The sequence below is a fragment of the Mirounga angustirostris genome, unplaced genomic scaffold (assembly GCF_029215605.1).
Source record: "Mirounga angustirostris isolate CCGP_5_RB_7025 unplaced genomic scaffold, mMirAng1.0.hap1 SCAF_5, whole genome shotgun sequence".
Taxonomy (NCBI): Eukaryota; Metazoa; Chordata; class Mammalia; order Carnivora; family Phocidae; genus Mirounga; species Mirounga angustirostris.
Genome location: NW_026991713.1, coordinates 22,709,617 through 22,726,797, shown reverse-complemented (window position 1 = coordinate 22,726,797; position 17,181 = coordinate 22,709,617). Strand labels below are relative to the sequence as shown.

The 17,181-nt window shown below is 41.1% G+C and overlaps 1 long non-coding RNA gene across 2 annotated transcripts in view; it reads right to left on the bottom strand.

Moving 5' to 3' along the window:
- Positions 1 to 17,181, bottom strand: part of LOC129045772 (uncharacterized) — a 306,077-nt gene that overhangs the window by 211,502 nt on the left and 77,394 nt on the right. The window contains exon 3 of one of the 2 annotated variants that reach the window (XR_010411381.1): positions 4,301 to 4,460. The exons of the other annotated variant lie outside the window; for it this stretch is intronic. This is a non-coding gene — a long non-coding RNA (uncharacterized LOC129045772). The remainder of the gene's footprint in view (positions 1 to 4,300; positions 4,461 to 17,181) is intronic. 2 annotated transcript variants of the gene reach the window in all.

Below are 17,181 nucleotides of genomic sequence, written 5' to 3'. Positions count from 1 at the left end.
AAGGATCAGTTACGTGTCTGTTTCCCTAAGTAGAATGAAATTCTCAAGGCCATGGATGGTGTCTTACTATTCTTACCACTGTGTTTATTCATTGTGCTTAGATCATAGGAGGTAAAATCAATAATTGGTTCATTGACTTAATAAGTGTAAAGCTATGGGCTTTTGACTCCAGTCCAGCGTTCTTTCCACCATGGCACTCTACTTCTAGCCAACTTTGCCCAAAACCCATTGGCTTGATTATTATTTACTCAGTCATGCAAGAATATTTATTAAGCAACTGAAATGCATCTGCGTTTGGCACAGGAGATGTAATAGAAGCAAAAAGAGACTCATTTTCAGCTCTCATGGAAATTATAGTCTAGCAGAGAAGACTGATATTAACCAACTGGTCACACAAATAAATGCAAAACTACAATTATGGTGATGGCATCACAAAAGGAGTTTACAAGAAAAAATACTTTTTCCTCAATTTACAACACTCCTGACACTAGATGTGTGGGGTTTTCCACACCAAGCTATTCTCCAATTCTCGGCTGGCACCAACTGGGTGTCCTATAATTTAACTCAATTCTTACACTAACTGCCCAGAATTAGCACAGACTCCACAGGTTAAAGGCTCAGTGCCACAACACTGCCCCCACTTCAGATGCCAATCACAAGTCCTAGGTTGTGATCTGTGCTTATGACCAACTGGCTATAAATCGGGGGTTCCTACAACCCCTGCCTCAGGTTCAATTATTTGTTAGAATGGCTCACAGGACCCAGGAAACAGTTTACTTACTCCTGCCAATTTATTATAAGAGATACAATTCAGGAACAGCCAAATGGAAGAAATGCATAAGGAAAGTATGTGGGAAGGGGCACAGAGTGCCCATGCCTTCTCTAGGTGTACCTCCCTCCCAGCACCTGCATTCACCACCCCAGAAGCTCTCCAAAACCCCCACTGTTTAGGGGTTTATAGAGGTTCCATTGTTTAGGCATGGCTGATTAAGTCATTGGCCACTGGTAATTGAACTCAACCTCCAGCCTCTCTTGAGGGAAGGGGCGGGGGGGAGGTAGTGAAAATTCCAATCCTCTAATCACATGGTTGGTTCCTCTGGCAACAGGCCCCCATCTTCCAAGAGTCACCTCATTAGCATAAACTCAAGGATAGTTGAAAGGGGCTTATAATAATTTTTTTTTAAATGCCCTCTTAACTCTATCACTCAGAAATTCCAAGGGTTTTAGGAGCCCTTACCAGGAACCTGGGACAAAGACCAAATATATATTTCTTATTATATCATAAAATCAAAAGTGCAGAGTGGTATGGGGGCACATAATAGAAGGCTTGGACTATACAAGAACATCAAGGAAGGTTTATGCAAAGCAGGGATGATAGCTGAGACCTGAACCATAGTAGGGGTTACACGTTGCAGAGAAGGTAGGGTAGTATATTCCATGATGATGAGAATAGTTGTGCAAAGGCCTTGTGATAGGAGAAACTGAAGCAACCCAAGAACAAGCACGGTACCAGCTGGGGCTGGAAAGGGACAAAGGAGTTAGACCCTGCAGTACTTATAGGGCAAATGAAGGATGTTTTTTTTTACTCAGGGGAGAGGGAGTGACTGACATGCTTACATGTGTGCTACAGAAAGCCTCAGTGCGAAGAATAAATTTTCACATACATTCATGCTTTCGACATCCCATGGCACCCCGCCCTAGGCAGGCCAGGGAAGGTGAGCAGTGCCACCTTCAAGAGTAGCCCCATACTCTTATTCCATCTTCCTAAGATTGAATCATATTTTGAACACCATACAAATATATGCTATGCACACACACACACAAAAAAAAACCATGCCTTTCCAAAGAGCACTTTGGAGAGAAACAACTTGGTTATATCACTCACATACAGAGGCACAGAGAGATTTATACTGGCTTTTTGCATTTAATTTATTTTGCCAAAAGAAATTTAAAAGTCTTTGGGAATGGCGGTTTCCTTTGAACTAACATCAAACCACCAGACCTGCTAAGGAAGGTTCAGCCGAGCTTTGATATGCCTCAGCACACACATAGCATTGCTTCTGCTTTGGACATGCAAAGGGAAGGAAAAAATACCACTGTGCATAGCAAATCACTCCTTATTAAAAATAATTAGTGGAGATAGTGCATAAGTCACTTTTAAACCCCTCGTTTTCATTAATTATCCTCTTAAATACGTACCAAGACCAAATCACTAACACTGCTTTGGATGTTTTGGAAAATATCTTTCACTTTATCCAGCTAGAGCTTAAACAAGAAACTGGACTCAGGCCAAACAAAAGAATATTTACACTGACTTTTTTTCCTTGTTTTTAAATCACACACCCTTTCACTCTTAAATTTTGTCGTGTTTTAGCTGATAATTAAATGGATTCCTTCCCTCCAAATTATAATTTCTTTAGATGGCATGGATTAGATCCGCAACCACCATTAAATTCTTATGGGATTTTTTAACTTTTCTGGTGATGAAGTAGAAATTTTACACAAAGCAGGAGAATGTAGGATAGTTTTTTTTCTTAATTATCTTAACCTTGACTTTACATAAACTCAAAATCAATAACAATAAAATCCATTTCATGTTCATGATCATTCTAACCTGGCTCTGCAACTTCCCAACCACACGACCTTGACAAATCACTAAACCCATTTGAGGTTTAGTTTGCTTACCTTTCAAATAGGATAATAAGCTAAGGTTTGAGTCCAGTTTCAAAGCAAAAAAGTGAGGCTATGAGACCTGTATTTCTGAGGAATGCTGAAAATGCTCTGACTTTTCCAGAACCTTGGTACATTAGCCACACTCACTCTCTAGCACACTGGATTCCCACTGCACTGAAAAAGGAGCCATGCTTTTCATTGCTTTGGTGCTTCTGCACATGCTTATACCCCTCTGCCTGAAATTCCCCAACTTCCATATCTCAAGTTGATCACTCCCTACTCTGTGTTTTCATGATCTTCCCATGGCTTATCTCACCATATTATAATTATTTATTTATGTCACTGGCTCTCTCAGCTAAGCAGTTTGCTCCTTAGGGCAAGAAGAATGTCTTATTCATCTCTATATCCTTAGCCACCATCAGATTTCCTGGCATAAAATATTCATTCACTGAATAAATGAATGCACATTTATATGTAATAAGTCTAGTTGAAACATGTAAATTACAGGGAGACTAGAATTATAATATGATGTATCAAGTTTACTAACTACTGGTTTATCTCCATTCAGACATCATAAGCAATTCTCCTTAATGGTAGAAACTGCAAGGGTGACATCTGCCTTTAACCAAATCCACTCTGTCTAAACACAGAGACAAAGAGGGGCACCTGGGTGGCTCAGTCAGTTAAGCGTCTGCCTTTGGCTCAGGTCATGATCCCAGAGTCTTGGGATCGAGCCCCGCATCGGGCTCCCTGTTCAGCAGGAAGCCTGCTTCTCCCTCTCCCACTCCCCCTGCTTGTGGTCCCTCTATCGCTGCTTCTCTCTGTGTCAAAAAATAAATAAAATCTTTTAAAAAAAGAAAAAGATAGAGATAAAGATTTGCCTCTTATTCTTTCTTGCCCTTTATTTCCATCCCAAGAATAATCACAATTTATACCAATCTCCTCTTGTTGCTGGTCTTTCCCCACTGCAAGTTCTCAATGGCAGGGATTTTGTCTGTCTTGCTCATTGCAGAAGCAAAGCTCATAACACACAGTAGGTACTCAAAAAAATTTGTTCAGGAAGTGAAACCAGCAAGTACAGAACAAACTGTTTTATAGAATCTCTGCATTCCATCAGCTACTTGTATTACATTTTCAACATGATTAAGGCAAGTCATCATTCCAGCTTTGTTGGAGTCTAAAGGGGACCCAAAAAAACAGCACTCTTCTCCCCTTCCTGAACAGGTTGAGAATTGAAACAAAAAAGTTGGTAGAGAATCAAAATTTTACTTTCATTAACAATCAACCTAAAATCAAAGAACTTGGCAAGTGAGTTGGTCCATGGTACTAAACCTCAGAATCCTATAAAGTCAACCCCTAATCCCTAGGCAGTCTCTGCTTGGAGGTGGAGCAGCTTCTCTTAAAAAAAAAAAAAAAAAAAAAAGGCACATGCTGTAACATGGATGAAACCTGAGGACATTATGCTCAGGAAACAAGCCAGTTACAGAAAGACAAATACTGTATGATTCCACTTATATTAGGTACCTAGAATCGTCAAAAATGTAGAGACAGAAAGTAGAATTAAGGTTGCCAGAGGCTGGGGAGAAGAGTGAATAGGGAGTTATTATTAAAAGGGATGGAGGGGCACCTGGGTGGCTCAGTCAGTTAAGCATCTGCCTTCGGCTCAGGTCATGATCCTGGGGTCCTGAGATCGAGTCCCACATCGGGCTCCCTGCTCCGTGGGAAGCCTGCTTCTTCCTCTCCCTCTGCTCCTCCTCTCTGCTCGTGATGTCCCTCTCTCTCTCTCTCTGTCAAATAAATAAATAAAATCTTAAAAAAATAAATAAAAGTGATGGAGTTTAAGTTTTACAAGGTGAAAAGACTCTGGAAATGGATGGTGATGATAGTTACAGCATCATGAACGTATTTAATATCCCTGAACTGTACTCTTAAAAACAACTAAGATGGTAAATCTTATGTTGCATGTATTTTACCACAATTTTTAAAATGGGGGAAAAAGTGACACAGTTTCCCAATGGACTACTCATCGCCAAGAGCAAGTCTGGAAGGGTTTGGGTCCCAAATGACAGCTTCTTTGTCCACACTCACTGATGAAAGACAGCACTCCACCTCCCTCAGGCAGAAGGAAGGAGGAAATGGAGAGGTCAGTAAACTAATGTGGTTCCCAGGCCCTCCTGTGGCGGAAAAACCTCTCCCATACCCAACTAGCCTACACTCCAAATACACCTATTGTCAGATGCTCTCTATAAAAATTCTGAATATGGCCACATGCATTAATAATGTCCACCAGGTCTATGTTAATGATTAGAAGAGATAGCAGATAACATTACTCCCGTCAATGAAATAACCAGCCGCCCAGGCAACCTAGTTAATTTCATCATTTTCCATCAGTTTGGGGACACACAATAGTACCGGCAGGTAACATAACTTAGGAAAAATAGTAATAATAATACTTTCTAGGGGCGCCTGGGTGGTGCAGTCGGTTAAGTGCCCGACTCTTGGTTTTGGCTCGGGTCGTGATCTCAGGGTCCTGAGACCAAGCCCCACGTCAGGCCCCATGCTCAGCGCAGAGTCTGCTTGAGTTTCTCTCTCCCTCTCCCTCTGCTCTTACCCCACCCCCCAAACAAATAAATACATCTTTTTTAGAAATAATAATACTTTTTATCACCATTAATGGGTCCAGCTTTGATCACATGACTTACCCTACAACCTCCCAGCCAGTTTGCACCCTGATTTGGCCGGTAGCACTCCCAGCCACTGAGTTGCCAATGAAGGTTAGAACCTTGCCTTTGTCAGTAGAAGCTACATAGGATGTTCTTGAATATTCAAAATCCTTTCTATTGAAATCATTCTTTTCCTAGATGGTCAACGGGCCTAAAGAATTCTCTGGAAGCAGTGGTCTCTGGCTGGCAAAGCCAGATAATGTAAGGCAGGTGAAGAACAAGGAAGAGACCCTTAACTTCATCAAAAATACTTCTTCAGGATGCCAAAAAGGAGAAACTCTGAAAGGCATTTTCCCAGACCTCTCAGAACAGATCTTCTGTGGAAGGGTTAAGGAGAATTTATCATTTCGCCAAAACAAGAGAGAAAAATCCAAATATAAATGTTTGAAGATCTGGTCTTTTCAGGTGCCTGCCTTTTGAGCTCAAAGAGGGAAAAGCTAAGGGTTGGAGCAGGGGGAAAGCCCTTAAAACTACTAAGTAATTTCTTTTTTCTGCTTTGCTTTTCCCCTGTGTAGAGCAAACTCTTATGTTACATCCCAGCCTGGAATAAATCTTCTGGGCTGAATGATAAATCAGGGATTGTAATGGAAATCACTATTGACCTTTAAAAGGGCACTGTCTTTATATTTTCACACTGGGCTGTTTGAAATGTCGACTTGGAATCAGGAAAAATAATATGCCATCGATTTCTCTCCATACCTCTTACAACAGAGCTTGAAATTGACCTGGAAAGCATAGGTATGGGTTTTCTCATTATGGTTTCAACATCATCGGAAATGGTGATTAATGATTCAGTCCTGGGAACAGCATTGTTAGACCTTGTAATTACTTTGTGAATTGTGTCCAAACACAACTAGCGTACCCTGCCTGTACCACCCCCAAGAAGTGGGTGCATTTTAACCCTTTTGCGTGCAGTAAAACTCCGTGGTTCTTGATTACAAAATTATACAAGATGGAGATATTATTTCCTCATGTTATTGTTTATCTTGTTTACTGTCTTCCCCTTGTCTGATTATTCCTTTTTTTATTTCTCCTCCCATTTCCTGATGTACCAGGCCTCTCTGGCAATTGGTTAGGTCTAGTTTTTCATTCTTCATTCTTTGCATTTCTAATTTCCCTCTTTATTTTTCCTCCAATTTCATAATCTCTCTAGTTTACTGGTCTTTTTCATTGCTCCTGTTTTTTGTTTTTTTTTTTTCTGGCTGCTTTATCCATTCTAAATCTCATTTACTCTAGAAGGACTTTTTAAAACCATCTAGATTCTCTGAGCCTTGCCAATTTTGACACAGAGTATGGAATGTCTTCCCCCACCTGCCTTAATTTTCATATGCCCTGGCCCATGCAGGATGGCTGAACTGCTCACAGCTGCTCCTTGCAGCCAGGTCTCCCAGCAAACCACCATAAAGAGATGTCTGTAGACTTTCATTTAAGCATGGAAGCTGGTGAGCATGACCTATCTTCATTTTTAAAGTAGCTAAATAGAAATGATTAACATTTTTCTGTTAAAAAAATTTTTTTAATAACTTTTAGTTGATGTGGCTCAGCTGAGATGCTCTGAGGGATCTGTTGTAGTCACTCTGCAGAAGCAAGAGGAACCCCACTCAAAATTTCATTTGGATGTCAAGACTGAAGATGCCACACATACCAAAAGACTAAGGAAAGGTTTATTATTTACATAATTGAGGCTTTTCTGGGGAGGGTTGGGCAGGACTCCCAACCAGGTCCAAAACAGCTTGAGAACACAAGGAAAGGAGGCTTGGTTGGGTTAGGTGTTGTGGACAGGGCCAGAGTCTCCCGCCAGCACCAAGGGAGAGAGCATCCTGGCTTTCCCCCAAATGGGCAGAGAAGGAGAGGAAAAGATGAAGCTTAAAAGCTGTCAACAGTTGACATCGGAAAATGGAGTCCGGTCTCTCCCCTCCAGGGCTCCGAGGAACAGGGGTACAGACAGAGGAGGGTGAGGGGGGCCTGCGGAGACGTCTTCTCCCCCACCCCACAGGGTCCTGGCCTCTGGGAGAGGGGAGGGGCCTCCCTTATCTCCAGGGCTCCATGGACTCTTTGTAAGATCTTTGACCAAGACAACTAAAAGCAAGCTGGCAGTCCCAGACTAAACCACAGCTGGAGAAACCCAGGGAAAGAGAGAGACTGAGATCTACAGAGAATCTCTGGGGCTTGGAAAAAAGTGTCAGCCACTCACAGTGAGCTCATTCACGCCATCTCTTTGGGCAAAGGACACACGGGAACCTAAAGTTTTATCCAAGTTATAAATCCAAGAAGAAATGCTCAGCTTATTTAGATGAAGTACTTGGCCACACACAGAAGTGATTTGAACTTCACAAAAAGTGTTCCCTTGTCCAAAACATCTGTCTCGTGGATGCCCTAGAGTCAGACATACATCAGCCCTCCTTTAAATTCAGGGGTCACATTCCCATAACGTTTAGAATAGCACTAGAGAAAAGAGCATCTTTCATGGACCTGGATTCAAGGCCCCCTTTTGCCACTTTGGTGACCTTGAGAAATAAACTCATTTCTGAGCCCCAGGTTCTGCTTTTGTACAATGGGGATAATAATATCTACTCCATTTCATCAATTCTAAAATGTACTTTTTCCTTGCATTTTAGCATCTCTGAAAACTGGATACAATCAGGGGCTCTTACAAATTTTAACTGGCAGCTTTTTTTCTTCATGGCACATAAAATAATGGTTCATCTTATGGTCAATTATCTTAAATTAATAAAACACAGTTCTTCACAGGGCTTAGAAAAGATGAATGTAAAAACACATTATTCATTATAAGCTCTATATAAGTGGGTTTTTTTTAAGATTGTATTTATTTATTTGAGAGAGAGAGAGCATGAGCAGGGGGAATGGGAGAAGAAGAGGTGGAGAGGGAGAAGGAGAAGCAGACTTCCCACTGAGCAGGGAGCCCGATGTTGGCCTCAATCCCAGGACCCTGGGATTATGACCTGATCTGAAGGTGGATGCTTAACCGACTGAGCCACCCAGGTGCCCCTATATAAGTGTTTTATATGCCTCTTTGAGCCTCAGTTTTCTTATCTGTAAAATGGAGATAATGGTACCAACCATGTGGAGTTGTTGTAAGGGTCAAGTACGTTAATACACATAAAGTGTCCAAAACTGTGTATGGCTCAGGGCAGGAATCTTAGTATTATTCTAATTCCAAGACCTCTGATTCATTTGAAGACAAGATGGTTATTGATTTATTCCCTAAACATTGAATGTTCTGCAGGTGCCAACAGGGTTCTCAAATCAGACTCCATGGTTCTGAATCCTGACTTTGCCACTTACTAACTCTGGGAAATTTCCATATTTTCATTCAGTCCCCTCTTTAGTATCCCTGAAATAAGAATAACAGAACCTGCTTCAGAAAGTATGGGTGGGCCTTAAATAGGTTGATCCATGAAGAGAGCCTAGCACAGTGCCTGGCAAGTGCAAGTCCTCAATAAATGCTAGTTATCATCTTTAGTAAGTAATTCTGCTTTGAAGAAGCATCTGATCTAGCTACAGAGATGGCCCTGAGAGAGAGAGAGAGTTACAATACGACAAGTTAAGGATGGCCCCTCTTCATGCACTATCCTTGTGTAAGTCCTGTCAATGTCTTCTGGTCCAAGACCACCCATGAACATACCTGAGGCATTGCTCCCTGCTATGGGGACATCTCATACCATGAAGAACCATGAAAAAAGTCTCAGAAATAGGGTATCAGGAAAGGCTTGCTCTAGGAGTTGGGCCTGTTCCCTGAGGAGCTGTCAGAGAGTAGGGAGATTTAGTGATTATCTTAATTTTTATCTATTGGACAAGAAGAAAGAAGCAAGGCTAGAGGAGTTACTGAAGGAGAAACAGTAGTCACTCCTATTAGCCAGGAGAGGGGGTTGTTTGGTCATTTTTGCGGTTGCACGGTGTCTGTTTCTATTCTCATTCAGGCGTAATTATGGACACGTCTTCTTTTTGTCTTATTCCATCACATCCGTGGAAGTCCTCATCTGATGTTGATATTCTCTGAAAATACTTACGTTCACCAAAGGAACGATATGACACAGCTACTAGCTATCGGCTCTGGGGTGACCAACTGTGCCAGTTTGCCTGGGACTAGGGTGGCCCCAGACTGAGTGACTGGGCCACAGGACTCTCAGGGCTAAAATGGAGACAGTCTCAGGCAAACAGCGATACATCGGGCACCCCAGCTGTCAGGGCTGTCTTTTTTTTTTCTCAGCCCTCAGCCCTTTTGATAACATGTCCCGTGAATTACCAAATTGATACTTCTTGACTGACTCCTTTGTCTGCATATGAGGATGTTCTTTGGAGGCAAAGTCCCAGCCCTATCATTTACGAGCCACATGGCCTTGCACAAATTACTCAATGTCTCTGAGTCTCTGTTTGGTCTGCTCTAAAATGGGGTTGGTGCATACTTCATGCAAAGGCTTAATGAGCTAATGATATCTTCACCCATGCCTTGCACTCCTCTTTCCTCCCCCCACCCCTACCCCATTCTAATCTGAGTTGTCCCATTTCGTGCAACGGCCCTGGATTAACAATTATATCTTGGTAACCTTATTTGTATAGCTCTTAGCATGGTTCCAGGTGGTTATCAAAACTTAAAAATCATTTAAATAGTATTATCACTGTTCCTTTTTCTTCTCTTCCGTACCTCCACTTAATTTCTTACGCTTCTCGATTTCCTTTTCCTGCAAAACTTAGACCAGTAAGTAATGAAAGTAATAACAAACTGCATTTCTGGAGCACTTTATAGTTTACAAAACGCTTTTCATGAAAACAAACAAACACCACACACACATACACACAACCTGAGAGGCAAGTATTATTACTTTCCTGCTTACAGATTAGCAAACTGAGGCTTTCAGAAGCCATATACCTGATTCAGGATCACACGGGTAGTAAAGAAATAGAACCAACATCTGCGTCTCCACTCAGCCCTAAAACAACTTTCCCCAGGCTCAAAACCAGACACCAAAGCATCCCCCCTCGCCTAACAGAGACCCTAGATCAGGCCTTTTGACCAGATGTGGCTATTGAGATGAGCAACTGTCATCTGTAATTTCTTGTGCTCTCCCCCCCGAGTCTACAGCTTCATTTCACTTTAAATCCAGCATGGCTCCTGCCAGACCCATGAGAAAATCCTATTCAAAGTGGAACCACTGAAATCTGATTCAGAGCTCTCTGCTGAATCTTCCTCTATCAGTTGGGCTCAGGCTTGGCAGCTGAGCTCGGCTGGGACTGGATAATTCTAACTTCCTTTGACTTGCCATTCCCTTCCTTATTGCCCCAAGAAAGGATGCCAAATGGACTCACGATTGTTGCACTTTGGAACCCTTTAAGTGCCATAGCCTAAGCAGAAATTACAAAATAGGGTTTGGTATTTAACTTAGACACGTTCTAAAATATTTCCTCGCCTGGAGTTCTTCCACGGAAAAAGCATTTGCAGTATGCAGATGGAGGGTGTGGGGCTGGAGGAGACCCAGAAATGCAAGATCAAGAGCCTTGAGTCTTACCAGCTAAAGGTGTGTGAACACTCAATACCTTTTCAGGGTAACTGAAGCCAGTGGGATTTGTGGAGAGGCAGAAAGAGGTGGAGGTTTGGGGTCAGCTGACCCAGGTTCAAAGACCAGTTCCCATGCTCCCCACTCAGTGTCTCCAAACTTGCGCTCTTCTTTGTAACAAGAAAACAAGAATGCCTGCCCAGCCCTTCTCTTTAGGGTGGTCCTGAGCTAAAGGACATAAAAGCACTTTAGAAACGAAATTGATAGACAAGCATAGGCTGTTAATATTACAGTGCAGCTGTCCAAAGTTTGCCATGTATTTTCCAGACAGAGGTTCCTGATGCATTCCAATTCTCTTTGTCTTTGTTTTTCCTTCCGGTTCCTTTGATCTCCCTGCACAAGCTCAGAGCAGCCAAAGAACAGGTCAGCGTTTGTTTCAAAATTCACACAGTGATTCAAGCCAGCATGTGGTATTCCAACCCAAAAAGATAGTCCCAGAAAGCCTAAGTGACTGAGAGGAGTGAAAAACACTTTTCACTCAAAATATGCTTTGTGGGTTTTATTTCTCTAATCTATAAGGAAAATTTATGTTTTGATCCAGAGGAGGAAAAAAAAACAGGAAAATAAGAGAACTTGAGAACTGGAAAGAGAAGTTACATCTCACACACTTAAGGATGCTTGAGAAGAGACCACATTTATAAAGCTAATTGGTACTGTAAAGCAGGAGTTGTGACCACACAGCCGTCGAGAAATGAAATCATCAAAGTGGAGTTCCAAGTATTTGCAAAGCTTTGCTAAGCAAAGCTAAATTTGTTTATTGCAACTCAAGTCAGAATTCTAGTAGATTCTTATCTTTCTCTAGGGAAAGATTCTTAGAAAATACGACTCACATGTTCTTTACATCTTAATAATATTTCTCTTTCACCCACACAGGGGTTAATATGTTTTCTAAGAACTGACTATATTGTTTATAAATAATCCACAAAGACTGAGATGAGGAAAGTCCAGAAATATGTTTCTCTCTGTGTGCTACCCTTCCAATCAGGCCCTGCTTCTGTTCACAGTCAACCGCCCCCCTCCCCCCCATTGTATGTTTCCAGCGGAATCCTTCTGTTTTCAAGTCTTCCCATTTCAACAAGATGATTGATAGATGAGCCTGTTTGCGGACAGGTGACAGGCAGGAAGGACATGGGCATACACACTGACCACATAGCACGAAATCCTTCTACAACACTAACCAGCCACAGACAATGGAATTTGGATTTGGCAGTTGAATCTTGGACTCGTTCCAGAAGATTTAGTTCGGGAAATACCAAAGGTCCTCACCAATGTGCAGCAGCTTTGCTTTCAAGGCTGTGCCTCAGCGGGAGGGGATGCGGTGTGGGCCTGCTTACAATGCTGGGTGTCAGAGATTGGAAACTTTTTAAATTGGCCACAAGATGGCCTCACTGTTCAGACCCCCATTGATAGGTTGAGGTTGCAGTTTTAGTCCTTGAAGCAGATGGCAGGCACAGAGGTGTATTTTAAAGATTGCCACCAAGGGCGCCTGGGTGGCTCAGTTAGTTAAACGACTGCCTTCGGCTCAGGTCATGATCCTAGAGTCCTGGGATCGAGTCCCACATCGGGCTCCCTGCTCAGCAGGGAGTCTGCTTCTCCCTCTGACCCTCCCCCCTCTCATGCTCTCTCTATCTCATTCTCTCTCGCAAATAAATAAATAAAATTTAAAAAAAAAAATAAGATTGCCACCAAAATAGTTTATGGAGAAGGGACAGCTTTGTCTGTTGTCTGGATTCCTCATCTAGCTTACCAAGAACAACGAAGGTGTAGAGTCTCCAGTGGAAGAAAATAGAATATTATGCATTTTTTAAATCTGACGTTACAGCCAAAATGTTTTCTGTTCAGTATTATATACTTCTGTTGAATTTCCCTGGTATCTTGATGCATAGTGATGAATCCACCACTTAATATATTCCCATATTTTTAAAAAATTTATATACTGAAGACTAAACATATCATAAATTGCTTCTGCAAAAGGTCATAACTACCTTGAGGCTAACAGACAAAGATGAGAATGTCCATCACCTACACGTCATCATCGAGCATATCAATTTTTTAATATTTCTTTTGTGAAAGATGTTCCCTTCTAGGTCTCCCCCATGTAATGCACCAGGGTTTGGGTGAAATTTCACATCACATGGCATGGGCAGAGGCCTAATTGGATAAAGAAAAAATTTCAAGGCCAAACGAAGCATGACGAGGGCCCATAGTTGCTCCCTCAGCCCATGAGAGGCATGCCAGGGTCTGCTGGACCCAGGCCCTATTCATTCTTCTATAACAAGCATGAAAGAGCAGCCCTATCAGCATGCCGAGAAATCTGGTTTGGGGGTGCCAGCTATCTACAGGTGCTATCTGAGAATGTCAGCTGCCCAGCCCCTGTAGGCTCTGGTGCCTCAAGGATAGCTCTATTCAGTCTCTCCCAGGGCAGGGTGAGGAAGCTCAAGTTCCATGAGAAGCTGAGCTTGGGCGCTGCCCCTCTGACTGGGAGAAGAGCAAGGCTCTGAGGCCTAGGTAGCTTCTGGCCCAGGAAGCCCAGGTATATCAATCTGCCAGAGCTGCCCAAGGGGTTCCAGAAAAGCTGACTCTACCCCCAACTCCAGGTCAGGTACAGACCGTGACCAAGCCAATCAGCACAAGCCCTGACCCATGACTGGTACAGGGCAGGGATGTGACCCAAGTCGGTCTAATCAAGATGAATCTCAGAGGTCTTGTCTAAAGGCTCCTACAAATATATCCCCTATTTCTTGCTAAACAAGAACATTGAAACATACAAACTCGGGAGCGGCTGTCAACCATCTTGTGGAATCAGTTTAGGATGAAGCTCACAGCCAAAGAAAGCAGACCAGAAAAAAGATCAACTGAGTATATTTGGTATACCAACTTGGATTCTCTCACAAGTATTAGAAGGCCACAGAGAAGGGATGAGTGTAGATACTGGAGAGATAATCAACAAGTATCCTTTATATATATATATGCTTTTAAAAGATTTATTTATTTATTTTAGAGAACACAAGTGGGAGGGGCAGAGAGAGAGGGAGAGAGAATCCCAAGTAGACTCTGTGTTGAGCACAGAGCCCCACACAAGGCTCAATCTCACACCCTGAGATCACGACCTGAGCTGAAACCAAGAATCAGAGGCCCAACTGACTGTGCCACCCAGGTGCCTCCAAGTATCCTTCATATTAATGCAAAAAAGATATTCTATATAAAAATATTTGACAAATTACAGAGTAAATACTAATATCCCCAAAGAAAAATGGGCAAAGTGCAGAAATAGGTTATCAAAGGAATATAACTGGCCAACAAGTATGTGAAAAGGCATGTAATTTCATTAGTAATCAAAGAAATGAAAATTAAAACTATTTTGACTTACCACATTTTGCTTAATCTATTGACCACCACATCAAGCCTCCACATCAAGCCTCACCTAAAGGGAGACTGCTTCAGGATCTTTCAGTTACATGAGCACAGACATATATATATTCACTTGTACACACTGGAATAGCCATTCGCGTTGTACATGGCCATTCCTCTTAGTCAGGTATACTTTATGGTGGGTCAATACCCACGCTGCACTCGTTGTTAAATATTTTTAATATCATCCCTATATGTGCCAATAACTGTCCTTTATTATTAAACTGGTTTAAGATTTGATTTTTTTTTTTTAAGATTTTATTTATTTATTTGACAGAGAGAGACACAGTGAGAGAGGGAACACCAGCAGGGGGAGGGGAGAGGGAGAAGCAGACTCCCCGCAGAGCAGGGAGCCCGATGTGGGATTCAATCCCAGGACCCCGGGATCATGACCTGAGCCGAAGGCAGTCGCTCAACCGACTGAGCCACCCAGGCGCCCTAAGATTTGATTTTTGCTTAATGTATTAGCTGTTGAGGTTTGGGGGTTTGTCTAGTATGGCAGCTAGTTTTGCCTTAACTAACATAAAGGGAAAGGTCTTTTCCTCGAATATCAGTTTGCTAATTAGAATTCTGTACCGTCTTTTTTACATAAATCGAATCCCTAATGCATTGCTATTTTTCCATTCAGTTTCTTTAAAGAAGAGAATGGTGGGGTGCCTGGGTGGCTCAGTTGGTTAAGCATCCAACTCTTGATTTCGGCTCAGGTCATGACCTCAGGATCATGTGAGATCGAACCCCGGTTGAGCCCTGCCATAGGGCAGGGAGTCTGCTTCTTTCCTTCTCCCTCTCCCTCTGTCCCTCCCCCTGCACATGCGCTCTCGCTCTCTCACTCTCTCTCAAATAAATAAATCTTTATAAAAAGAGAATTGTTGTTCATAGTTGTTCGTAAAGCAATATGTGTGAAGATTTCTTCTAGACTTTTATGTCTTTTGCCCAAATTTTATAATTATCTCATCCTCACTTAATTTTTTAGTGACTCACCTACACTGAGTTCTTCCAATACATTCCATTTTGCTCTCACAGGAACAATTCTTTTTCCATACTCCTATCTCATCAGTGTACGTAAATATTTAATTAGATTACATAAACACAGTTGACATAAGCTGGATTGGAAGCCTATTATTATCAGAGCAAAATGGCAAGAACACAGCAGAGCAAGTTGGTCATAAGCATTTATTCTCCGTGGACATGAGTCAGGACGTTTTACAGAGGAAATGATGAATTTTTCTTAATCTGATGAATTGATTAAGTGGAATAGACCAACTGGATGCAACTGAGTTCAATTTCCTTACTATTTCTCTTCAAAATTTTCCACATATTTGCATATAAAACTGCTCTGTGGTTTGATATTTTTGTTGTTTACATACCAGGTCCTAGTGGTAATGTGCTAACTTTATAGAATGAATTTGATGGTATCATTTATTTCTATATAATTTATAGAGCATAAGAATTATGTGTTTCTTGAAAAAATTCATGAATAAAATTGTCAGATCTTAGAATATCTTTTGGAGGTAATTCTCTTATAATTTTTTCCAGGGTTGTTGTTCTAATCAGATTTTCCACTTCTTGAGTGAATTCTAGTAATGTGTTTTCTCAGAAAACCATCTACTTCATTAGGGAGATTTCCAAACACATTAGAATAATCAGGCATAACATTCTCCCTTTAACTTTTAATTATGGAAAATTTTAAACATATGTAAAAGTAGAAAAATGAGTGTAATGAACCCCCACATACCCATTACCCAGCTTTGACAGTAATGAACATTTTTGCTAATGTTCTTTCACCTATGCCCCCACCACCATTTTTAAGTGGAGCACGTTTTTATGTAAAAGTTTAACCTCTTCTAGGTTTACCATTTTATGTCATTTCTCATTTTTATTTTTTTTTCTCTTCTCTTCTTTATTCTCCCAAGGTTTTCTTAAAGACAATGGTTTTTCGGTCAATCGGTTCTTAGATTAATGTATCGATTTGACAGTGTTTCTGTTTTCTAATTCAAAGATTTCTATTAGTAGTTTATTTAATACTTCATTCTTCCTACTTCTTTCCTTACATTGGTTCAGTGTGTTTTTCTTAGATTGAACGCTTGCTTTGTCGAATAATGAGGTCCCTTGAGAATATCCATTTGCTTCTGAACACAACTTTGGCCTCATCCCTTATGGTGTTCTCATTTTTCACACTTTCTAAATAGTCTGTAATTGTGGTTTTTAATGTCCACCTTAAATCATGAGTTATAAATAACTTGTTTGTTCTTTTCTTTCCCATTTCAGAGAATCTGTGAGTTTTTATTTAAAATGCATACATTAATTTTGTAGCATTTGTTTCCTCTTACCTACCTCCATGTTTAGAGTTTATTATTATAGCACTTATTATAATAACACTACATTATTGGAAAATTTCTTATTTTTAAATTATATATATATATTCACTTTAAAGAATTTTAACACATTCAGTTTTGTTAAGTGTCTACAATTAGTAAATTAGACTTCAATAAATTTTGGCACTCTCCACCAACTCTGTAATGACTTTCATCTTGATACACGTCCTGGTTATCTGGACTACATCTTTAAGAAACTTCTTGTCAAAATGCCATAGTAAGTATATATTTTGAGGTCCTCTCCTCTGCTCTTTTGCATGATAGATAAAATACAGAAGAAAATAAAAGCCATAGCCATGTGAACTAGACTTACTGCAGTGAACATTTCACAATACATACAAATATCAAATCATGTTATACACCTGAAGCTAACATCATGTTGTATTTCAGTTACATCTCCATAAGAAAACTTTTTTCATTAAA